Source organism: Zingiber officinale, chromosome 4A (assembly GCF_018446385.1).
Source record: "Zingiber officinale cultivar Zhangliang chromosome 4A, Zo_v1.1, whole genome shotgun sequence".
In the NCBI taxonomy this organism is placed as follows: domain Eukaryota; kingdom Viridiplantae; phylum Streptophyta; class Magnoliopsida; order Zingiberales; family Zingiberaceae; genus Zingiber; species Zingiber officinale.
Window position 1 is genome coordinate 4967485 of NC_055992.1, and position 24319 is coordinate 4991803.

General features: G+C 39.9%; 3 non-coding genes across 3 annotated transcripts; all 3 read left to right on the plus strand.

Moving 5' to 3' along the window:
- Window positions 1–23886: 23886 nt before the first annotated feature.
- Window positions 23887–23959, plus strand: TRNAA-AGC. The gene has a single exon. It is a non-coding gene; the product is annotated as a tRNA-Ala (tRNA).
- A 66-nt stretch (window positions 23960–24025) lies between these two features.
- On the plus strand, window positions 24026–24098 carry TRNAA-AGC. Its single transcript has one exon. It is a non-coding gene; the product is annotated as a tRNA-Ala (tRNA).
- Window positions 24099–24165: 67 nt separating this feature from the next.
- TRNAA-AGC lies at window positions 24166–24238 on the plus strand. The gene has a single exon. It is a non-coding gene; the product is annotated as a tRNA-Ala (tRNA).
- Window positions 24239–24319: the final 81 nt, after the last annotated feature.

Consider the following 24319-nt stretch of genomic DNA (forward strand, 5'->3'; position numbering starts at 1 on the left):
GTTCATGAAAAATAATTTTCATATCTTTAAAGAGTCCCTCCCCCTAAAGACATGATGGTAACTTCTTTCATTGCACCAACAATGACTTGGAATCCCCAAAACTTTAGGAAACCCAATTTTAGAAGTTTTGAGGTTCAAATATTCAAAATTTGAAACAAACCTCAACCTAAACTTCAACTTAGCCTTCCTTAACCAAACCATCCTTGTTTTCCACACGAAAGCACCCTTTTTATGTATACAAATGTATTTTCAGGGGTCTGGAATGGTTATATTGACTAAACAAGGTTCAAAATGCTGAAAATAAGCTTTCCCAGCCAAAATCAGCATCTTCAATCGATTGGAGTTGGGTTCCAATCGATTGAACCCTGCTGAATCGATCCACTGATCGATTTAGTCTTTTTGGATCGATCGGCTGATCGATCCAGCAAGCTTCTGCTCGCGAGAAATGCCTTTTCAATCGATCGGCTGATCGATTGAGGCACTCCAATCGATCCACTGATCGATTGGAGGCCTGAAATTGCTGAAATTCAATTTCAGCCAATTTCAGAAACCCCTAGAAAATTCTACAAAATTCCAAAAATCGTAAAACTTTGTGTAGACATTATTTAGGGTATAATTTATCATGGAAAAATAGTTTTCTATGAAAATACATCATATTTTTCAAAGATTGACACAAACTTGAGAACTTGTAAAAACTTTAGTGTTTTCTTCAAGTTTGTGTCTAACTATTCAATGGTGATTACTATCAAAAGATAGCCTTCACCAAGGTTTTCCAAAATTATTTTAAAAACATTTTTAAAACCAATATCCCACCATGTTCCTTGGGCTTAATGCACATGACTTGTACATTAGCTTTCCCAATGATGGGAAAACACATAACTATGTGTTTTGATGAACCTAAAACTCAAAAGAATGCACTAAATCAACATGTTGAGTTTTGTTCATCATCCTAACATCTCACTTGTATCTATTGTGGATAAAACACATACAAGTCATCTTATAGGTCTTTGTGAGATGTAAAATTTAGTTTTGCCCTATTCTAGGGATCATGCATATCTATCTAGGCATTTTAGAGATATTAGACATCCACCCAGGATGTCACTTGTTAATAAGTGTTGTTAAATGTCATTTGTCCTTAATTACAAGGAATTAAACTTAATGCATGATTATGCTATGGCATACATCAAAATGAATTAACTTTCAAAGGAAAGATTCCTATAATTACATGATGTATGTATGACATGACATGGTATTTTTGTATTTTCATAATAAGTCATGAATGCACAAATAAAACATGATGTCATGGCATATAATGGGCAACTAAACATGGCAAGATTTTGCATAATTAAAATATACCTAGATTATCTATCTAAATATCCTTAACCCTTAGCTAATCCTAAAGCATAAACCCTAGATTGCCCAATTGCTTCAAAGAAATGCCAAAACCTAAATTGACATTTCTTTCTCTTGATTTGTATATGCCACTTAAAAATTAAGCATATCCTCAAATGTTGGCATATTCCATTTTTCCTCAAGAATAATCACATAAATCAAGGCCCGGATTGCCTTAAATTTCTAAGAGAATACCAAAATCCCAACTTGGTATTTCTCTAGGTTTTCCCAATTTATGTCATTTTAAGATAAAATCAATTTTTCACCATTAGGCACATTTTACTCTTTCAAGGAGTAAATAATAATTCAATTTCATTTTCAAAGGCTAACAAAAACCTTGAAAATGCTCCTTGAGTGTCAATTTTTTCATGATTGGGTTAACTACCCTTTCACTTAGAGTTGGCACTCTCTAACCCATTTATGGGGTAGAGAAAATGCTCCTAGGAACCCAACACCTATTGGTGCTCCTTGGATGCTCTAGGTATTCACTAGGGATAACTTCCCTATATACCTTCCTAGTGACCTTGTTTGGCTTCTTAGAAGCCTTGGTCACCTTTTCTAGGTCAACTCTAGGGATAGCCTCCCTTGTGACCTTGTTGGTGACTTTCTTAGACTTCTTAGAAGTCTTAGTCACTTTGGTTGCAAAGATACTTCTAGGGATATCTTCCCTTGTATCCTTGACTTGACCTCTAGACTTAGGGTTTGTTCCATAACTATATGGAACCCTATGATAACTAGGCACATCCTTTTTAGCTTTGGGTTTGTATCCCAAACCTCTATGGTCATTGGATGGCTTTTGTACCCCTAAACCTAGGTTATGCTCATTTTGCCCTAATAGGATATTTTCCAATCTTTTTAGGGTCTTTTCTAATTTATCAAGTCTTGACCTCAAGACTTGATTTTCCCTTACTAAGTCCTTAGTATTTGATTTTTCATTTGATCCATGAGCATTTTTATTCTTGGGCTTGTATCTATTATCCTTAGTGTTTTTGCCCAAATGTCTATCTACCTTCCTAACCTTAGGTTGGGTAGTCTTGGCATGTAGAGCCACATGCTTTTCCTTAATGCCCTCATGCTTTCTATTCTTATGGTAAATTGTATTAAAATGATAAAAATTTGAACTATCATGCTTTTTACCATAACGTAAAGGGGTAGGCTCAATAAATGTTACCTTCTTCTTTACCTTGGAGGCTCCCCCTTGACTGGTGCCTCCTTGAGCCTTGACCATCTTCTTCCCCTTGGGACACTGACTTCGGTAATGCCCTTTTTGTTGACACAAGAAGCACACAATGTGCTCCTTGCTCTTCTTTGTCCCGGGGGTGGTCTCCTTTGGCTTCTCCTTGCCCTTTCGTGTCACTTGACCCTTCTTCTTGGCCAAGTTGGGACACTTGCTCTTGTAGTGCCCACTTTCCCTACACTCAAAACATATTATATGATTTTTATTTTTAATTGAAACATGTATACCTTCTTGTGTAGGGGTGGCGCTTTCTCCTCCATGTGATGTGGATGTAGAGGCTTCCTCTTGATCCGATAGTGATGCTCCTCCATTTGATTTTTCTTGACTTGTGGAGGTGGAAGCTTCTTCATCCTCTTCTCTTATTGACCCGGATGTAGACGATTCTTCTTGCTCTTGATCCGGTGTCAATGAAGATTGCTCCCCCTCAATCCTAGAGGTGGAGGCTTCATCATCTTGTACATGGAACAAGGAGTATGCTCCCTCCTTGTTCTCTTCATTGCACTCCCTTGAAGATGAAGCTTCTTCTTGGACTTCTTCTTCGGAGGTTGAGCATCTCTCAACCTCGGAGTCCTCCTCTTGATCTCGCTCCAATGAGTCTCCCTCTTTGGATTCCTCTTGATTCGGTACAGTGGAGGGTTCTTCATGGATTGTTGCCAATTTATTCCAAAGCTCCTTGGCATCGTTGAATTCTCCGATTTGAGCCAAAATGTGGCTAGGCAATAAGTTGACCAAAAGCTTGGTCACTTTATCATTTGCCTCGCTCCTTTGAATTTGCTCCAAGCTCCATTTGCTTTTCTTGAGAAGCTTGCCCTTGGAGTTTGTTGGAGCTTTGAAGCCTTCCATTAGAGCAAACCATTGCTCTATCTCCATCATAAGAAAATTTTCGATTCTTGATTTCCAAGAATCGAAGCTTTGTGGATGTGTACGGTGGAGCCACCCTCGTGTCGAATCCGAGCCCATCTCGAAATTCCATTGTAGAAGTTGAGCTTTTGAATTTCTTTGACTTTGACAATTTTGCTTCAACTTCTTCACCCTCTAGCTCTTCTTGTTATGCTTGACCCTTCCGGCGATGATTCCGGTGAAGAGCGGCCTCGCTCTGATACCACTTGTTAGGACCGAAAAGTAGCTAGAGGGGGGGGTGAATAGCTTCGCGTGTGCTCGTCGTTGCTTGTTTCTTCAAGGATGCGCAGCGGAAATACAAAGAAACAAATACAAACACGCTAACACTTGGATTTTACTTGGTATCCACCTCCAAGGGAGATGACTAATCCAAGGATCCATACAACGCACGCACCCTCCACTAATGAAACTCACCTTTATGGTAACTACCAAGGGCGGAGAAGCCCTACAAGACTCAATACAAGAAGAAGAAAGGGTAGTAAAGAAATACAAGCTTACAAGCTTACAATGAGTGCACAAACCCTAACCCTAGTTTCTTCTTCTTGCTTTGATCCGCCTCTTGACTTGGAAGAGCCTCCAAGATCCTTCAAGAACTGGCGATCTCGAGCTTGAGAAGAGTTGTGAAGGAGCTGGTGAAGATCTGAAATGAATCTATGAAGTGATACCGAAGACAACGCTCGCCTGCGGCTCAAATACGACGCAACGGTCGGATCCCAATCGATTGGATTGCTCCCAATCGATCGGGGAGGCTTTGGATCGATCCACGGATCAATCCAGAGCGCCTCTGTGCTCCGGAAAAACGCCTGGATCGATCCACGGATCGATCCAACGCTTATCGCGCGAAGCAGCAGCGTCCCAATCGATCCACTGATCGATTGGGACCTCTGGATCGATCCACTGATCGATCCAGAGGCTTTCTGTTCGCTGGGAAAGGTCTGGATCGATCCACTGATCGATCCATAGCCTGGATCGATCCACTGATCGATCCAGAGCTTGGTTTTTGCCTAAAACCAAGTCCCAAACCTCCTAAACTAACATCCGGTCAAACTTAACCTGTTGGTACGTCATGCCTAGCATCTAGTCACTCCCTTGACCTGCTAGGACTCCCTCACCAAGTGTCCGGTCAATCCCTTTGACCCACTTGGACTTTTCTTTCATGCCAAGTATCCGGTCACTCTCTTGACCTACTTGGACTTTCACCTAGCTTCACTCACTAGGGTTTTCAATCTGCCTAGCTTCACTCACTAGGTCTTTCACCTGGCTTCACTCACCAGGATTTTCATATTGCCTAGCTTCACTCACTAGGACTTTCACCTGGCTTCACTCACCAGGATTTCCATCTGCCTAGCTTCACTCACTAGGACTTTCACCTGGCTTCACTCACCAGGATTTCCATCCAGTCAGGTATACCTACTTGACTCTTCTTCATTCACACTGATCAGTCCCTGATCAGAATCTCCCCATATGAACAACTGCACCTGCATTGTCCATGTGTCTACATGTATTGTCAAACATCGAAACTATGACCAAGACTCAAACTTGGTCAAACCAGTCAACCTTGACCTAAGGGATATTGCACCAACAGGCTCGACCATATAGGGGGTAGCTGGGTGGATGAAGTGTCAGGCGTCTTATGGGTCATCCGAACGACACCGAAGGAAGGAACTGGCATCACACCCTTCCATCTGGTGTATGGCGGTGAAGCGGTTATTCCTGTCGAAGTTGGCGTCGAGTCCGCTCGAATCCAGAATTATGATGATGAGAACACCGAGCGGAGGAACATGGAGCTGGATTTGGTTAAGAAGAAAGAGCCAAGGCGTCCGTCTGGCTGATGGCATATCGTCAAAGAATGAAGCAGAATTATAACCGGCGTGTAATCCCCAGATCATTCCAGGTCGACGATCTTGTCTGGAAGAAAGTGAAGCCGGTCGGCGACGTCGGCAAGCTAGAAGCTCCTTGGACGAGCCCCTTCAAAATCATCGAAAAGCTCCGCTCGGGCGCTTATTATTTGGAGGATGAAGACGGACGGCAACTGGATAGGTCATGGAGCGCAAATCATCTCCAGCTTTATCGAGCTGGGTGAAAGGTGCACTGATGTAACTCATTTTTGTATATATTTTGGGCCGCCTATGTACTTGTAATACAGGAAGCAAAAATGATTAAAGGGCAAATAGCTTCGCCGAACGGCCGCTTCAAAGTTAGCCTTAAAAGGCCGTCGAACTCCGACGTTAAAAATCGAGAGACGAGCCGGCGTCTATAAACCCGCCGAGCGGAAAACCATCGAGCTCCGACGTTAAATATCGAAAGACGAGCCGGCATCTATAAACCCGCAGAGCAGAAGACCGTCGAGCTCCGACGTTAAAAATCGAGAGACGAGCCGGCGTCTATAAACCCGCCGAGCGGAAGACCGTCGAGCTCCGACGTTAAATATCGAGAGACGAGCTGGCGTCTATAAACCCTCCGAGCGGAAGACCGTCGAGCTCCGACGTTAAAAATCAAGAGACGAGCCGGCGTCTATAAACCCGCCGAGTGGAAGACCGTCGAGCTCCGACGTTAAATATCGAGAGACGAGCCGGCGTCTATAAACCCTCCGAGCGAAAGACCGTCGAGCTCCGACATTAAAAATCGAGAGATGAGCCGGCGTCTATAAACCCTCCGAGCGGAAGATCGTCGAGCTCCGACGTTACAAATCGAGAGACGAACCGGCGTCTATAAACCCTCCGAGCGAAAGACTGTCGAGCTCCAACGTTAAAAATCAAGAGACGAGCCGGCGTCTATAAATCTGCCGAGCGGAAGACCGTCGAGCTCCGACGGTAAAAATCGACGTTAAAAGGCGGGCAACTGGAGCCTATAAAGCCGCAGGACGGGTAGCTCTCTGCGTGGTCCTACTCGGCTGTAAAGGCCGACCTCAGATCGGGCATGCCGATGAGGCAAGAATAAAGAAAGCGTGTGGCCGAGCGGCTCCTTTATCAAATGTACTTGGGACGCGAGAAAACTGTGACCGAGACGAAAGTAAAGATGGGACGTTGGTCGAATGAACAAATAACAAAAGGAGACAATTCATTTATGCCGAGCGGCGGACAGACAAAATTTATAATATTCGCCCCGAACGGCAGGCATACAAAAGATTACACACATAGAGAAATTACATAAACCCCTCATTCACTATCATCAAAGTTAAAGAGAGAGTCGGGGATGGAGCCCATCATGGCCGCCAAATCTTCGGGGGGGACGGACAGCTCGGCAGGTATGTGGCCTTTGGTCTTCAGATATTCCACTGCCACTTTGATCGCCTCTTCAAAAGTTAAGGACAGCTTGTCGCTGAACTTTTCGCCAAATTCATCCGAGCGGACGAATGCTTTGCGCGCTTCCGCCGACCAACCGGGCTCCCCATCTTGATATTCTTTAAGAGTGGCTCCGGAAGCGTCAAGGGCCGCCTGAAGATCTTTCAAAGCCCCTTCCGCTTTAACCTGGTCGGCCGAGCGGCCCTCCCGTTCAGTCTTGAGCAAAGCGTCTAATTCCTTCACTCGCTGCTCTAGCCCCGGTTCTCTACCTTCATCATATCCATGTCGTCGATGGCTTGGCGCTTCCGGGTGGTCGCGGTCTTTATCTCCTTGTCTCGCTGCTTGACCAAAGCCTCGAGTCGAGCCACTTCGCTCGACAAGCCGGAGGACTTACCCCGTTCGGCTTCCAGCAGCTTTTTGGCCTTCTCCAGAGCGGCCGTTGACTGTCTGCTATCTCCCGAGGCTTTGAGCTTTTTCAGCTCGTCCTCTAGTTTGGCCAGGCGATTGCTGATTGCAATATGCTCCACCCAATTCTGCAAACGGAAAGGAGCAAGTTAGAAACTAAATCCAAATAACTAACATGGCAAAAAACATACCCCGGTCGCCTGTTGTAGATTGCTGTCGCCTAGCTGACCGGGAGTCATCATTGCAATTCGGAGCCGAGCATCCTCCCAAGCTTTGGCAAGAGGACCCGTGAGGGTGATCTGCTGCTCGGGGACAACTGGCCGATCAGTAGCCGCCATATATTCCTCCGACGGAAGGCGCAAGACAGTTTTTATCAATCTCGGGCCGCTCGGATCGCCTTGGGACAAAGCCGCTTTACCAGACGGCTCACCGCTTGAGGAAGGAAGGTCGCCCAATCGCCTAAGGCGACGCATGGTTCGAGGAGGACTGGTGGGCGGCACCTCAGAGGTAGCCCTAGGAGAGCCGCGCGGCGTGGGGGTACTCTCTATAGAGACCGTCCCGGACAGCACTGGAGCTTCATCGCCCCGCTCGGACTGCGGTTCATCAGATGGAGTTGGTTGAGAGGCTGGCTCTGGCCGTCTGCGTTTCCGAGCTGCCAGGGGAACTTCGTCGGCCGAACGACCCTCTACCTCGACTTGAGTAGAGGGCTCTATATCGCCCGCAGCCTCGCCTAGAGAGGCAGAAGCGTCTACGACTTCGGGGACACTCTGAGTCCCCGGACCAGCTGAGGCCAAGCTCCGCTCGGCGACCTCCCTATTCTTGGCCGCCTCGATCTTAGTGGCTCGTAGTTTCAGCCGCTCGGTAGCCTTTGCGCGCCACATAACTTCGGCTGCAGAAACAAAGAATAAATCAGTTAGAATAAAATAAGGGGGATGATAAGAGAACTTACTCATGCTGCAAGGCAGGTCGGCTGGAATAGTGGACAAGCCGAATATATACATCACTCCCGGAAGGAGCAGCTTGTCGATGTGGTGACGCTGGCCGACCAGCCGATCGGCTGCATGAAGGTAGGTCGGATCGCCCCTAAACTTGCCGAGCTCTGGTTGCGTTGGCATCGCCGTCTGCCATTTGATTCGGAAGGCCGGTGGCTCGGGGAAGCGCATATAGAAAAAATGCTCGTTCCAGTGTTTGTTGGAGGTCGACATATTATCGAAGAGAACAAAACCTATCCTAGATTGGAAAATAAAAGTACCCCACTCAGCTTGCTTAGGGTAGTAGAAGTAGTGGAACACTTTGGGGTCTAATGGGATGTTGTTTAGTTTAAAGAGGACTACCACCCCGCTCAGCAACCTAATGGAGTTCGGAACTAGTTGGCCAAGCGGGATGCGAAAATAATTGCACACTTGTAAGAAAAACTTATGTGGAGGAAAGCGTAGCCCGGCTAAAAATTGATCTCGGAAAAAGAGGACAGTGTTGGGCGACGGCTCATGGGGCCGATCGGCTGGAGTGGCTAATACTATGTGGTGGTCGGCAGGGAGTTCATAGGTCCGAGTGAGGCGCAGCGCGTCCTCCTTGTCAAACCGGCTCTCCATGGTCGTGTACCAAAGACCAGGAGCGCCGCGCGGTCGGTTAGGAAGTACTAGTCATGGTCGAAAGTAAAAAAGAAATGCGAGACGAAAAGGAAAGGGAAATAAAACAAGGAATGAAGGTGGCAGAATGAAAGAGGCAACCGACAGAAAGAAAAGGGAGGAGAAAGCGAGGAGAAGAAAGGCTTACGAGCAAAAGGATGGTCGCAAGGGGCCTCGGGGTCATCGGAGAGTTGAGAAGCGAGGTCGCCGGAGAAGAAAGAGCAGCAGGGCGTCGGGGATCGATAAAGTAGAAATGCGACGGAGAGAAGAGGTAGCGAGATTTATAGCGTTAGCCTCGAACGGCCTCAGTCGTCCGATTCAGGTCGTGAAGAACAAGGCGATCATCCAACCGCTCATTTTAAACGGCGGTTGTCCCATCGGATGTAACGCCACCACCATACGCTGACATAAGCGAGATCGCCACGTGTCAGCAGGACACGGGTCGCATTTAATGAGCGCCCCTTACCGCGCGCATCGCACGTGATTGGCAGCAGGGGAGAGGATTCGGCATGGATTCCAAGGGAATACAAGGCACGGGCAAGACACCGCCAAACGGATGTGCATCCCTAAGCCTGGCCGAGCGGACTAATGCAGCGGCCGTTACTCAGTCTGATCGGCAGTCTGTTGGTTGCTACTCGGAAAACCTATAGGTTCCACTGTACAAAAATTTTGTACAAAGGTATGAACCTTTTCCTAGCTACCATGTGTTCTTTTAAATTAAATTTTGGATCGCCTGCGGAACTTAACACGTTTGATCCAAAACTTAATCTATTTGTTCTTTTAGGTTTTGACTTGGATCTCCTGCGGAACTTAACACGTTCGACCCAAGTCTTCTTAAGTTATTAATTCCATTAAATATTAATTTCCATAATTGGTTCCCAGTACTGACGTGGCGAGGCACATGGCCTTCTTGGATATGGGAGCAACCACCACCGACTAGACAAAACCTTTTATAGAAAGCTAATATTTAATTTCCTAAAATAACTTTAGGTTAACCAAAGAGAACAATCAAATCACAAGGAAAAGAAAAAATAAAAGAACACAATATCGAAAAACATATTCGAAATTCTAGAACGTAAGCCTCTTGTATTTGGTATTATTTCCATAAATAACTAGCATGATGTGGAAATAAAAATTACTAGTTATACCTTGTAGAAAAACCTCTTGATCTTTTACCGTATTCCTCTTCTAACCTCGGACGTTGTGTGGGCAACGATCTACCGAGATGAGAAACCACCAACCACCTTCTTCTCCTCCAAGCAAGGTTCGGCCACAAAGGAAGAACTTCACCAAAGAAGAAAACCAAAATACTAACCAAGCTCCAAGAGATGCTAGCTTCCTCTCCTTCTTCTTCTTCTTCTCCAAGTAGTATCCGGCCACCACAAGAGCTCCAAGGAAGGGAGAGAGGTTTGGCCACCACAAGAGGAAGAGAGGAAGAGGATGGCCGACCACACCAAGAAACAAAAAGGGGAGAGAAAATAATAGAGGTTCTATCTCATGAAGGCACCCTCACCCCTTCTTTTATATTTCTTGGCCTAGGCAAATTAGGAAATTTAATTACAATAAAATTTCCTTAATTTTCCTTGACATGAATTAATTGAGAAAAATAAAATAAAATTTCCCAATCAACTTGTGATGGCCGGCCACAATCAAAAGAGCAATTTAGGAGAGTTTCAATCAACAAATTAAAACTTCCTAATTTGTTTCCGGAAATTTTAAAAAATAAAATTTCTCTTTAAAAATCTCTTCATGGTTAATAAAAGGAAATTTCTATAATTTTAATTTTATTATCATGTGAATAATTTTAAAGAGAAAATAAAATATCTCACCAATCTACAAATAAGGAAAGAGATCTAATCTCTTTCTTTAATCTTTTGTAGATCTTTTATAAGAGAGATATTTTAATTTAAATTCTCTTTAATAAATTATTTCTTCCACATAATAAAAATTAAAATTAAAATTCCTTTTTAATTTAATTTGGCCGCCCCACTAGCTTGGGTTCAACCTAGGCCGGCCCTAGCTTGTTCCCAAGCTAGCTTGGCCGGCCCCTATTGGGTTGGTATATAAGGTGGGTATAGGTGGGTATAGAACTCTATAAATAAGAGGCTACGATAGGGACCGAGAGGAGGAATTGGTTTTGGTCTCCCGATAAAATTAAGCATCCCGTGTTCGCCCCGAACACACAACTTAATTTTATCAATAATAATTCATTCCACTAGAGAACTATTATTGAACTACCGCACCAATCCCAAATTACATTTTGGGCTCCTTCTTATTATGAGTGTGTTAGTCTCCCTGTGTTTAAGATATCGAATGTCCACTAATTAAGTGAGTTACTGACAACTCATTTAATTAATATCTTAGTCCAAGAGTAGTACCACTCAACCTTATCGTCATGTCGGACTAAGTCCACCTGCAGGGTTTAACATGACAATCCTTATGAGCTCCTCTTGAGGACATTATCAACCTAGTATCTCTAGGACACAGTTTCCTTCTATAATCAACAACACACACTATAAGTGATATCATTTCCCAATTTATCGGGCTTATTGATTTATCGAACTAAATCTCACCCATTGATAAATTAAAGAAATAAATATCAAATATATGTGCTTGTTATTATATTAGGATTAAGAGCACACACTTCCATAATAACCGAGGTCTTTGTTTCTTTATAAAGTCAGTATAAAAGAAACGACCTCAAATGGTCCTACTCAATACACTCTGAGTGTACTAGTATAATTATACAGTCAAGATAAACTGATACCTAATTACACTACGACCTTCTAATGGTTTGTTCATTTCCATTTTGGTCGTGAGCTACTATTTATAATTTATAAGGTACTGATAATATCATCTTCTGTATGTGACACCACATACTATATTATCTACAATATAAATTAATTGAACAACTACAACTAAATGTAGAAAATTTGACCAAATGTGATTCTTTATTCATAATGAATGTTTACAAAGCTTAAGCTTTCAGTATACACTCTAACAATCTCCCACTTATACTAATGACTAAGCTGCCATATCTTCTACCATACATCTGATTCCCATTCCCTCCACATGCCGATCGAAAGCTTTCGCCGGAAGGGCCTTAGTGAAAGGATCTGCCAGGTTATCCGCTGATGCAATCTTGGCGATGACAACTTCTCCTCGCTTCACGATATCTCGTATCAGGTGGTACTTGCGCTCTATATGTTTACTTGCCTTATGAGCTCGTGGTTCCTTGGAGTTGAATCGCTATTATCACAATAAATTGTGATGATTTTGGGAAAACCAGAATCACATCTAAGTCCATTAGAAAATTCCTGAGCCATACTGCTGCTGCCTCAGAGGCTTCACATACTCGACTTCCATGGTTGAGTCCGAAACGCTGCTTAACACTCCTCCATGAAATGGCTCCACCTCCTAAAGTAAACACATAGCTTGATGTAGACTTCTGTTATCCCTATCGATTGGAAATCAATCATGTAACCCAGGGAGCGGATCGTCTGCTTGGTAAACTAGCATATAATCTCTAGTCCTTCTCGGTACTTTAATATATGCTTTACCGAATCCAATGTCCTTGTCCAGGTTACTTTGATGTCTGCGTACATGCCCAAAACAGATATCGGTCTCGTACATAGCATTGCATACATTAAGCTTCCTACAACCTAAGGAACCGCTTTCATGTCCTCTATCTCTTTCGGCGTCTTTGGATACATCTCTTTAGATAGAGCTACTCCATGTCTAAAAGGTAAAAACCTTTCTTGGAATCCTGCATGCTAAAGCGAGCAAGGATTGTATCTATATATGAAGCTTGGGATAGACACAACATTCTTTTCTTACGATCCCTTATAACTTTGATCCCAAGAATGTGTGCACAATCTCCTAAGTCCTTCATATCAAATTGTTTGGACAACCATACCCTTACGTCGATAATACCTTGACATTGTTGCCAATTAGCAAAATATCATCTACTATAGTACAAGAAATACCACCACGTTTCCGTTACACTTCTTATATACACAAGACTCATCCGGACTTTGAATAAATCCATATGATGGATTACTTCATTAAACGATGTTCCAAGATCTTGAAGCTTGCTTGATCCATAAATGGACCGATTGAGCTTACACACTAGATGCTCTTTGCCTTTTCAATGAACCCTTGGTTGCTTCATATGGATGTTTTCTTCAAGACTTCCATTAAGGAAAGCATCTTGACATCCATTTGCCAAATCTCATAATCCATATGAGCGAATGGATAAGAGTATCCGGATAGACTTAAGCATGACTACGGTGAAAAGGTTTCCTCATAATCGATTCCCTCTTTCCGAGTATACCCTTTCGCAACAAGCCTAGCTTTGAAAGTTTCTACCTTCCGTCTCCTCTTTTCCTTTTGTAGATCCACTTACATCCAACGGCTTTTACACCATCGGTGGTTCTACAAGCTCCGGACCTTATTAGAGTACATAGACTCTATTTGAATTCATCGCCTTTTGCCAAGATGTTGCATCTATATCTTGGAGTGCTTCATCATATGGCCGGGATCAGTTCATGTTTACCAGGGATCAAATCCAAGACTCTCCCAAAAACATGAATCTTTCAGGTTGCCTTACAACCCTCCCACTACGACGAGGCACTGTCTGTGGTTGTGTATCATGTGTGACACGTGTTGCAGTCTCTTGTGGTACTTCATCTTGTACTGTTGGTACTGAAGTAGACGTGTCCTCTCTAAGTTCTTCTAAAACAACTTTGCTACTAGGCTTGTGATCCATTATATAGTTTTCTTCTAAAAACTGGACATTGGTGCTAACAATGACCTTCTGGTCTTTAGGACTATAAAATAAACCACCTTTCGTTCCTTTGGGATATCCTACAAACACGCGAACTTCTGTACCGGATTCTAACTTATCAGCATCTGGTTTCAGCACATGTGCTGGACTACCCCAAATCCGAATATGTCTTAGACTGGGCTTTCGCCCATTCCACAATTCTATGGGAGTAGAAGAAACTGATTTAGAAGGTACTAAGTTCAGAATGTCCTTCTGTTTCCAGGGCCCCAAAACGAATTTGGTAATTCTGAATAACTCATCATTGATCTAACCATCTCCATAAGAGTCCTATTCCTTCGCTCTGCTGTTGGGGTGTTCCGGTGCAGACAATTGGGATTAAATCCCCTTCGATAAGTAATTCCTAAACTCTCCTAAGAGGTATTCGCCACCACGATCTGACCGTAGTGTCTTGATACTTTTACCTAGTCGTTTCTCCACATCAGCCTTGTATTCTTTGAACTTATCAAAGCACTCGGACTTGCGGCGCATTAGGTAAATGTATCCATATCTTGAATAATCGTCTATGAAAGAGACAAAATATTCAAAACCTCCTCTTGTCTGGACAGACATAGGACCACACAAATCAGAGTGAACCAATTCTAACACTTCTTTGGCTCTATACCCCTTGGCCTTGAATGGCCTCTTGGTCATTTTACCTTCCAAGCAAGATTCACAAGTTGGAAAATTTTCCAACTCAAATTAACTCAAAAGTCCATCGGCTATAAGCCTCTGAATCCTACTTAAGTTAATATGACCAAGCCTTAGATGCCAAAGATATGCTTGGTTCATTTCCGAAGGTTCTTTTCTCTTATTAGAGTTAGAAGATGAGTTATAAATTTCCATGTTTTTCTTTGTGGAAGAAATTGGATTTAAAGTATACAAATTGCCAATTAATGCACCAGAACAGATAATCACTTTATTTCTTTTAATAACTACATCGTTACTGAAAGAAACTGAATATCCATCTAAAAACAGTTTTGAAACTGAAATTAAATTCTTTCTAAAACTGGGTACATAAAGACAATTTCTTAAAATCAAATTTCTATTTCTACTAAAAGATAAGTAGACGTCTCCCACTGCAACAGCTGCCACCTTAGTAGCATTGCCCATGTAGACGGTAATTTCTCCTTCAGATAGTCGTCGGGTTTCCTGGAACCCCTGCAAGGAATTGCAGACATGATCAGTGGCTCCCGTATCTACACACCAGGTGCTGGTAGATAACACCGCTAAACATGTTTCAACAACTAGAGTATGAGATATACCTTTGTTTTGGTTCCTACGAGGACGATCCAGCCTTCCAATGTCACCGCTTACGGATGAAGCACTTGCCCTTGACTTCTTCATTCCGACTTTAAATCCGTACTGAGATTTATTCACTTTCTTTCCTAACCGACTTGTTTCTTCTTCTTCTTTCCTTCGGTTTAGAAGTAGAACCATTTTCAGATAGTGAATTTGAGCATTGTGACGAAATAATCCAGTTCTGTCATTAGTTCCGCTAATGAATAAATCCTCTTATTCATATTATAGTTCCGCTCAAAACTTCTAGGTAGCATTTGGAGGATCATATCGATCTGGGTTTCCCATCAATTTCTCCTCCAAGGATGTATCTCGTTCGGATAAGCCATCATCTTTAGGATATGATCCCTTACAGGAGTACCCTCTTGCATGGTGGTGTCATTATCTTTCTCATGGCTTCTTGCCTAGAAGCCCTATCACGATGACCAAAGAGTTCCTTGAGATTGTTCATAATATCATTGTTGGTAAATCTTGATCTTGATGTTGCAATACATTTGACATTGAGGCCAAAATGTAACACCGCCATCTCATCCGCTTTTACCCATTTCCTATGATATTCAATCTCCTCTTGTAGATTCACAAGAGGTACATCGAGCCTTTGCTCGGTCGATACATATTTATAGCTTTCGTGATAAGAACAATGTCGGGTTTCTTTTCCAATCTATGTAGTTTGGTCCAGTAAGTCTATTCTGTTGAAGTATGATGGACAGTGGATTGAAAGACATCCTAAGAATCACAAATAACTTTTGGTCAGAACTCTAAATTTAGAATAATATTGATTCCTCAAACAATACTATTTTAAATTAACCAAAACCTTATAACACCGTGAATTTTGTATGCCACGTTAGTGTGGACGTATACAAAATCAACATTTGTAAAAGGAGGGTTTTAACCCATTAATTTTATTATCTTGTCAACCTAACTTTTTGACAAATAAAATTAATAGTTGGTATCATTTGGTCACACAAATAATAGCAGTGACTCCGTTGGGGAGGATACTATTAGATGTGTCTAAGTGTATACCATTACTTGACACTAAGTCCATTAATAAGATTATGCCCCTTCCGTTGGGGAAGATCACACGCTCTTAATTAACTTCCTATAGTCATCCAAAAATGGAAGTCTGTTCTAGTGATCCGCAAACAAGCTCATCCGTTATGGAGGAAGGCACTCAGAGCCAACGCGCAAGCTTGTTTGCATCACTTACAAACCAGTAATGGAGACCATGGGATTGATTTAAAAATCCCTCTCCCACTTAGTTATTTATAAATGAGGAATTTTAACTATGCTAGCCTACTTTACTTGTAAACTAACATGCACACACAGCATAATATAAAAGCAATAGAGAAACTAATTTTCAACTATTATGGCTTTTATCTCTAGTTGTCCTCCGTGTGTTATCATCCCAAGCTGCTGCCATATTTGGCCACCGCCACCGGGTCTAGCTATCGCATCCATCTTGCTCCTTGTTCCACTGCGCCTCTGGTCCTTAGAAGGTTCCACGCTTTGCAAGATTCGATCCATGACATAAATAGAATTTTACATTTTGATCCTATATTCCATAAAAGGAATGTACATGTATCTAGATCAAAATAAAATCCTAATAAAACTAAATACGACTCCTGCTGTATTTTAATACAATCATGCACACACATAAAATGCCCTTGACATGTCCAAGGGTCCAATCACATACATAATAACTAAAAGTCATAATAGTTGGATCCTGCATCCACAAAGTTAGCACATCCTACTATTAACCTGCCTAAATTATGTATGACATGTGCATAATTAAACTAAATACCAAATACACAGAGGCAAAACCCTAGCTCTGATACCAATTGTTGGTTGCTACTAGGAAAACCTATAGGTTCCACTGTACAAAGGTCGAACCTTTCCTAGCTACCATGTGTTCTTTTAAATTAAATTTTGGATCGCTTGAACTTAACACGTTTAATCCAAAACTTAATCTATTTGTTCTTTTAGGTTTTAACTTGGATCTCCTGCGGAACTTAACACGTTTGACCCAAGTCTTCTTAAGTTATTAATTCCATTAAATATTAATTTCCATAATTGGTTCCCAGTACTGACGTGGCGAGGCACATGACCTTCTTGGATATGGGAGCAACCACCACTGACTAGACAAAACCTTTTATAGAAAGCTAATATTTAATTTCCTATAATAACTTTAGGTTAACCAAAGAGAACAATCAAATCACAAGGAAAAGAAAAAATAAAAGAACACAATATCGAAAAACATATTCGAAATTCTAGAACGTAAGCCTCTTGTATTTGGTATTATTTCCATAAATAACTAGCATGATGCGGAAATAAAAATTACTAGTTATACCTTGTAGAAAAACCTCTTGATCTTCTACCGTATTCCTCTTCTAACCTAGGACGTTGTGTGGGCAACGATCTACCGAGATGAGAAACCACCAACCACCTTCTTCTCCTCCAAGCAAGGTTCGGCCACAAAGGAAGAACTTCACCAAAGAAGAAAACCAAAATACTAACCAAGCTCCAAGAGATGCTAGCTTCCTCTCCTTCTTCTTCTTCTTCTCCAAGTAGTATCCGGCCACCACAAGAGCTCCAAGGAAGAGAGAGGTTCGGCCACCACAAGAGGAAGAGAGGAAGAGGATGGCCACACCAAGAAACAAAAAGGGAGAGAAAATAATAGAGGTTCTATCTCATGAAGGCACCCTCACCCCTTCTTTTATATTCCTTGGCCTAGGCAAATTAGGAAATTTAATTACAATAAAATTTCCTTAATTTTTCTTGACATGAATTAATTGAGAAAAATAAAATAAAATTTCCCAATCAACTTGTGATGGCCGGCCACAATCAAAAGAGCAATTTAGGAGAGTTTCAATCAACAAATTAAAACTTCCTAATTTGTTTCCGGAAATTTTAAAAAATAAAATTTCTCTTTAAAAATCTCTTCATGGTTAATAAAAGGAAATTTCTATAATTTTAATTTTATTATCATGTGAATAATTTTAAAGAGAAAATAAAATATCTCACCAATCTACAAATAAGGAAAGAGATCTAATCTCTTTCTTTAATCTTTTGTAGATCTTTTATAAGAGAGATATTTTAATTTAAATTCTCTTTAATAAATTATTTCTTCCACATAATAAAAATTAAAATTAAAATTCCTTTTTAATTTAATTTGGCCGGCCCCCACTAGCTTGGGTTCAAGCTAGGCCACCCAATATTCATACCTAGGTCGGCCCTAGCTTGTTCCCAAGCTAGCTTGGCCGGCCCCTATTGGGTGGGTATATAAGGTGGGTATAGGTGGGTATAGAACTCTATAAATAAGAGGCTACGATAGGGACCGAGAGGAGGAATTGGTTTTGGTCTCCCGATAAAATTAAGCATCCCGTGTTCGCCCCGAACACACAACTTAATTTTATCAATGATAATTCATTCCACTAGAGAACTATCATTGAACTACCGCACCAATCCCAAATTACATTTTTGGGCTCCTTCTTATTATGAGTGTGTTAGTCTCCCTGTGTTTAAGATATCGAATGTCCACTAATTAAGTGAGTTACTGACAACTCATTTAATTAATATCTTAGTCCAAGAGTAGTACCACTCAACCTTATCGTCATGTCGGACTAAGTCCACCTGCAGGGTTTAACATGACAATCCTTATGAGCTCCTCTTGAGGACATTATCAACCTAGTATCTCTAGGACACAGTTTCCTTCTATAATCAACAACACACACTATAAGTGATATCATTTCCCAATTTATCGGGCTTGTTGATTTATCGAACTAAATCTCACCCATTGATAAATTAAAGAAATTAATATCAAATATATGTGTTTGTTATTATATTAGGATTAAGAGCACACACTTCCATAATAACCGAGGTCTTTGTTTCTTTATAAAGTCAGTATAAAAGAAACGACCTCAAATGGTCCTACTCAATACACTCTGAGTGTACTAGTGTAATTATACAGTCAAGATAAACTGACACCTAATTACACTACGACCTTCTAATGGTTTGTTCCTTTCCATTTTGGTCGTGAGCTACTGTTTATAATTTATAAGGTACTGATAATATCATCTTCTGTATGTGACACCACATACTATATTATCTACAATATAAATTAATTGAACAACTACAACTAAATGTAGAAAATTTGACCAAATGTGATTCTTTATTCATAATGAATGTTTACAAAGCTTAGGCTTTCAGTATACACTCCAACACAGTCCAGTCAGTCGGACTTCGCCTCCTTCGACTAGACTTGAGGGGGAGGCAAGTGATCCGGCGATTAGAACAGGGGACCCCCATTTTGAGGGGTCAACGCCACGTGGAAGTCAAAGGGACAGGTGGCCGACCGGAGAAGGGCGGACCGGTCGGCCGACCGGAGAAGGATGGGCCGACCTCCCGGCCGGTCGACCGGTGAATAACCAATGGTAAAAGGCGCCCCGACAGGGGTCGGGGTTCCGGCGCTCGATTGAACAGTAACGAAGGGCCGAGCGGAAGTCATGCTCGGCCGTAGACATAAAGTAACATACTGCTAGCAGTCCCCACATAGCACCTTACCGAGGATCTCCCCAGCATACCGATGCATATGGAGGGCCGGACGTGATGTGAATGCCGGCCGGCCGGACGTGAGATGAATGTCGGCTGGCCGGACGGGAGATGAGTGTCGGCCGGCCGGACGGGAGATAAGTGCCGGTCGGTCGGACGGAAGATGAGTGTCGGCCGGCCGGACGCCCCGGCATGGAGTAGGGAGAGAGGGACAAGGAACATCTTATGACAGCTGTCTAGTCCTATGACTAGGCCATACTCCAAATCTAGCGGCAAGGTGTTCTGCTGTCCCATCGAAGACGTGTCTGGACTGTAGCAGTATGGTGTCAGGTAAGCTTTCTGACAAACACATACCGAGGTATGGGCTAAGGACACGTATTTGCCTCGGTAGGTGTGCGTGAGCTCTTTCACCGCTCTATATAAGGAGCCTTATACTTCGCCGGAGGTACGCGTTCTATAACTTTGGGAGCCACTTCTTCACTGTTAGCTTGCCTGACTTGAGCGTCGGAGGGTCGCCGCCGGAACCCATTTCCGGCCCGACTTCTTTGCAGGATCGCCGGAAGTTCGCACCAGCATTCGAAGACCCACGTCAGCAACCGGAGAGCGTCATATGCCCAGCGTCCGTTGATTCAGCTTTCGGACATGATCAACTGTAATATGGACATTTTATTTTTTTATTAACACTAATCAATATTATATTATAGCAACTACTCATCATAACAGTACGTTACAGCATAAACATATTATCTCTGTTAAACAGAGATCAATATTATATTGTGTAATTATAAGATCATAATTATAACTATATTGTAGTAGCTAATTTATAGTTGTTATCATATAAGTAATTTATTTTTTATTAATACTAATTAATATTATATTATATTATATCAAATACAAAATTATAGTTATTATAATTAAGTAGTTATACTAGCTAATGGAATCGCCAATAACAAATTATATTTTAGAAAAATAAAAAAAATGGATGGTTAAAAACATTATTTTAATCAAACCAGTCCGGTCGAAGTCTAGGACCAGGTCTAGCAAAGTCTCTTATGGGCCAATGCTAATTGGTCCCTGATGAACTTGGTTTGGATGGTCCCCAATTATTAATAATAATGTACAATATAAAAAGTCAGGTCGACCTAACTTTCAAATAGAAACTTTAGCCATATTTAGACAAAAATTTTATCAAAGTAGAATTAAGGTATTTCTTCAGCATAACATATAGAAAAAAGTTGAGTTTGTAAAATAATTAGAAAGTCTCTCTCTACTTAAATATTTATTGCAAAATTTCTATAGTATAATATCAGTTTCTTTGAATTTCATTGATAAATGGATTTGATTTTTTTTTTAGAAAAACAATGAGTAATGACCTTTTAATTTGGATATTGCTAAAAAGGGTAAGTACAAGTAGTAATAACAATCTATCTAAACAGATTGTACATAAGTAAAAAACATGTCTCAAGATGTTTAATTAGGTAGGATGTTAGGCACCACTTCCTTTTAAATATTTAAGATAAAAATTAGAGAGTAAACCACGTAAATATAAAATTAAAAATATGATTATGTTTAAAAGAAAAATAAACTTAAGTATGATGAACTAGAAGTCCTAAAAAAGGAAACAACTATATCCTAACATAAAATGCTTATTAAGATTGGATATCTTATAAATTCCAATGTGAATGATGGTGAACTTGAAGTAAGAATATGGTAGCTGAACAACTTAAGCAACAATGAAAGCCACAAGAGATCCCAGATATGGTAGATAGAATTATATTAAAAGGAGTGAACCACCTGCAAATAACAAAAGTATTGATATTTTTAATTGTTGCTAGACATTGTTTGCTGAGTTGGAACATGAGTATAGTATTATTCCCTATGAACACAAAACGAGAATATTTGTGTCTCTTGGAGTGCATGTGTTAGTGAAAGAGTGAGAGGATAAAAGTTTTTGGCACTAAATACTAACCCAAACAATAAGTAGTAATCCGGCTAGCTCCAAAAGGAAAGGGAAATTCAAAAATTACCTCATAGAAGTTTAAAACAATTGAACATAAGTTTTGGATCCTCTAATGTAGCCTACTATATTCAATCTAATACTCGTTTATTGAAATTCCTAACAATCTCAAAATTTAACAAGATAATAATCAAATATATTTAGTTAGTAAAAAATTAAATATAATTTTGATCATAATAATTAAATACTAGGAAGGGAAGGATAAGGAGAAGAAGAGTAATGGTGGAAATAAAAAAGCTCAGGTCTTTAAGTGATGAGTTTTTTTAGATGGGAACATATAAATAAAGATATATAGAAATAAAGGTTAACATAAATAAGAATTTAAAAAAAAAAGGTTTATAATAATATAATTATTGATGGCCTTAAAATTAATAATTATTTATTATAGTAACTATTTATTAAATTTTATTATAAAAATATAAAAAATAAAAATTTTCTAAAAATATATTAAAATAAATTTTACGGATATTTTTAATTTTTTTACTAACTAATATTAATACAAATATTATTGAAATATTAAAAAGAAATCACTAAAAAAATTGAATGATATTTTAAATTAGGAAAGAACCAATCGAGCCGAGCTCGAACTTCTTATTGTTGGACGCAATTTAGTTCGATTACACCTCTAGTTAAAAACTACTAATTAAATCTAACTTTAGTCATAAAATATTATAATTTATCAGTGAAATATAACTTTAATTAGTAAAATAATTGACTGAATAACTTCGATTAGTATAAAAAGTTAAATATTTTCGGTCAAATTAACTTTGTATGCGGAGAGAAAGTTGCATTGTCGGCAAAATAGATTTGATTAGTAAATAATTAAATATTATTGGTTAAATATAACTTTGGTCAGTAAAAAATTTAAATATTATTGTTCAAATTTGATTGTTGACAATAAAAAATTACACTTTACCAATCAAATATACATTTAGTTAATAAAAAATTAAATATAATTTTGATTGATAATAATTAAATATTACAGACTAAATCTAATTTTAGCCAAATAAATTTAGTTATTAATAAAATATTAATGGTCAAATATAACTTTGGCCAATAGAAAATTAAATATTACAATATAAATCATAGTAGAAAATTAAATATTACCGGTCATTTAGAAAACTACATTACCTACCAAATATATTTGATTAGTAAAAAATTAAATATTTCTAATTAAATCTAACTTTAACAATTAAAAATTAAATATTATCCATCAAATCAAATTTTGATGGGTAAACATTTAAATTACTAGCCATTTAACTTTGGCTGGTAAAAAATTAAAATTGTCTGTCAAATTAAATTTTGTCAAGTAATTATATTATTTAGCGGCCAAAATGAATTTAACTGGTAATTTAAATGTCAATTGGCCACAATGAATTTAATTGATAATTTAAAATGTTTATAAGCCAAATTCAATTAGGACAGAAAATTTTTACCGGTAAACCTAACTTTTCCCGTAGTTATAATTAACATGACAAACAAAGTTCATTATCAAATATTTCTCATGCATAATAAGAGAGCGAAACTTCACAAGTATTAATAATTTTGTACTTACACTCTATATCTCTAATAAGGAAGAGGATAAAAACTTATAATGTCTAGATCAATGGCTTCTCAGAACATCTTAAAAGCGATTACATATTTAAACAAGCAAACCAAGCTAGCCTATCCATGATAGAAAAGAAAATTTTACACTGTGATTACTAATAAGTAGCTCAACTCAGCATCATTAAGGCAACAAACTTGGACGAATTATTTCAATTGATATTTCATAAATGCGGATTAGAACTACAAGGCATAGAACAACAACATGCTCCTCGGCACTTAGACTGGATATGAGAAAATATGGAATTGAAAACCTTTGATTAATTTCTGCACATTGAATCTTATTAGTCTACTGTAATCTTTTACAACTTGTTTTGAAATGTAAAATTTTATAGAATCAGAATTCTCTTTCTAACATTGGTGATTGGACGGCATATCTTCGTCTAACAACAAAATATTTGAATTGAAACATGAGAATTGATATTAGAATTCCTAAAAGTTCTTCTCTAATATTGATTTGAGATTCATTTCTATCAGGAATAAGTTCCATACAATCGATAGGCAGCTAGCAAAAACAGAAACACAAGGTAAATAATATTCTGTTGCTTCAAAGTTAATACAACTATAGGGAGTAAGTAAAAAAAAAAATGTAAAGATGAATTAACCTACTTGGCCACTAATAGCATAAGTTAAGCTTTACCAGTGAGGTCGATGCCCTCCTGATGAATACCCATCAGTGGAGGAATCGCTTTGAACGAGGAATCGCTTCAAAAGAAATCAATTCTAATGAAATCATGGCTAATCACACCGGGGATGTAGCTCAGATGGTAGAGCGCTCGCTTAGCATGCGAGAGGTACGGGGATCGATACCCCGCATCTCCAAATTTTTTTAAACAATGAATCGATTCAAAAGAAATCAATATTAATGAAATCATTATTTATCACACCGGGGATGTAGCTCAGATGGTAGAGCGCTCGCTTAGCATGCGAGAGGTACGGGGATCGATACCCCGCATCTCCAAATTTTTTTTAAACAATGAATCGATTCAAAAGAAATCAATTTTAATGAAATCATTGCTTATCACAGCGGGGATGTAGTTCAGATGGTAGAACGCTCGCTTAGCATGCGAGAGGTACGGGGATCGATACCCCGCATCTCCAAAATTTTTTTAAACGATGAATCGATTAGACAAAATCAATTTAAATGAAATCATCAATTATCACATTGGGGATGTAGCTCAG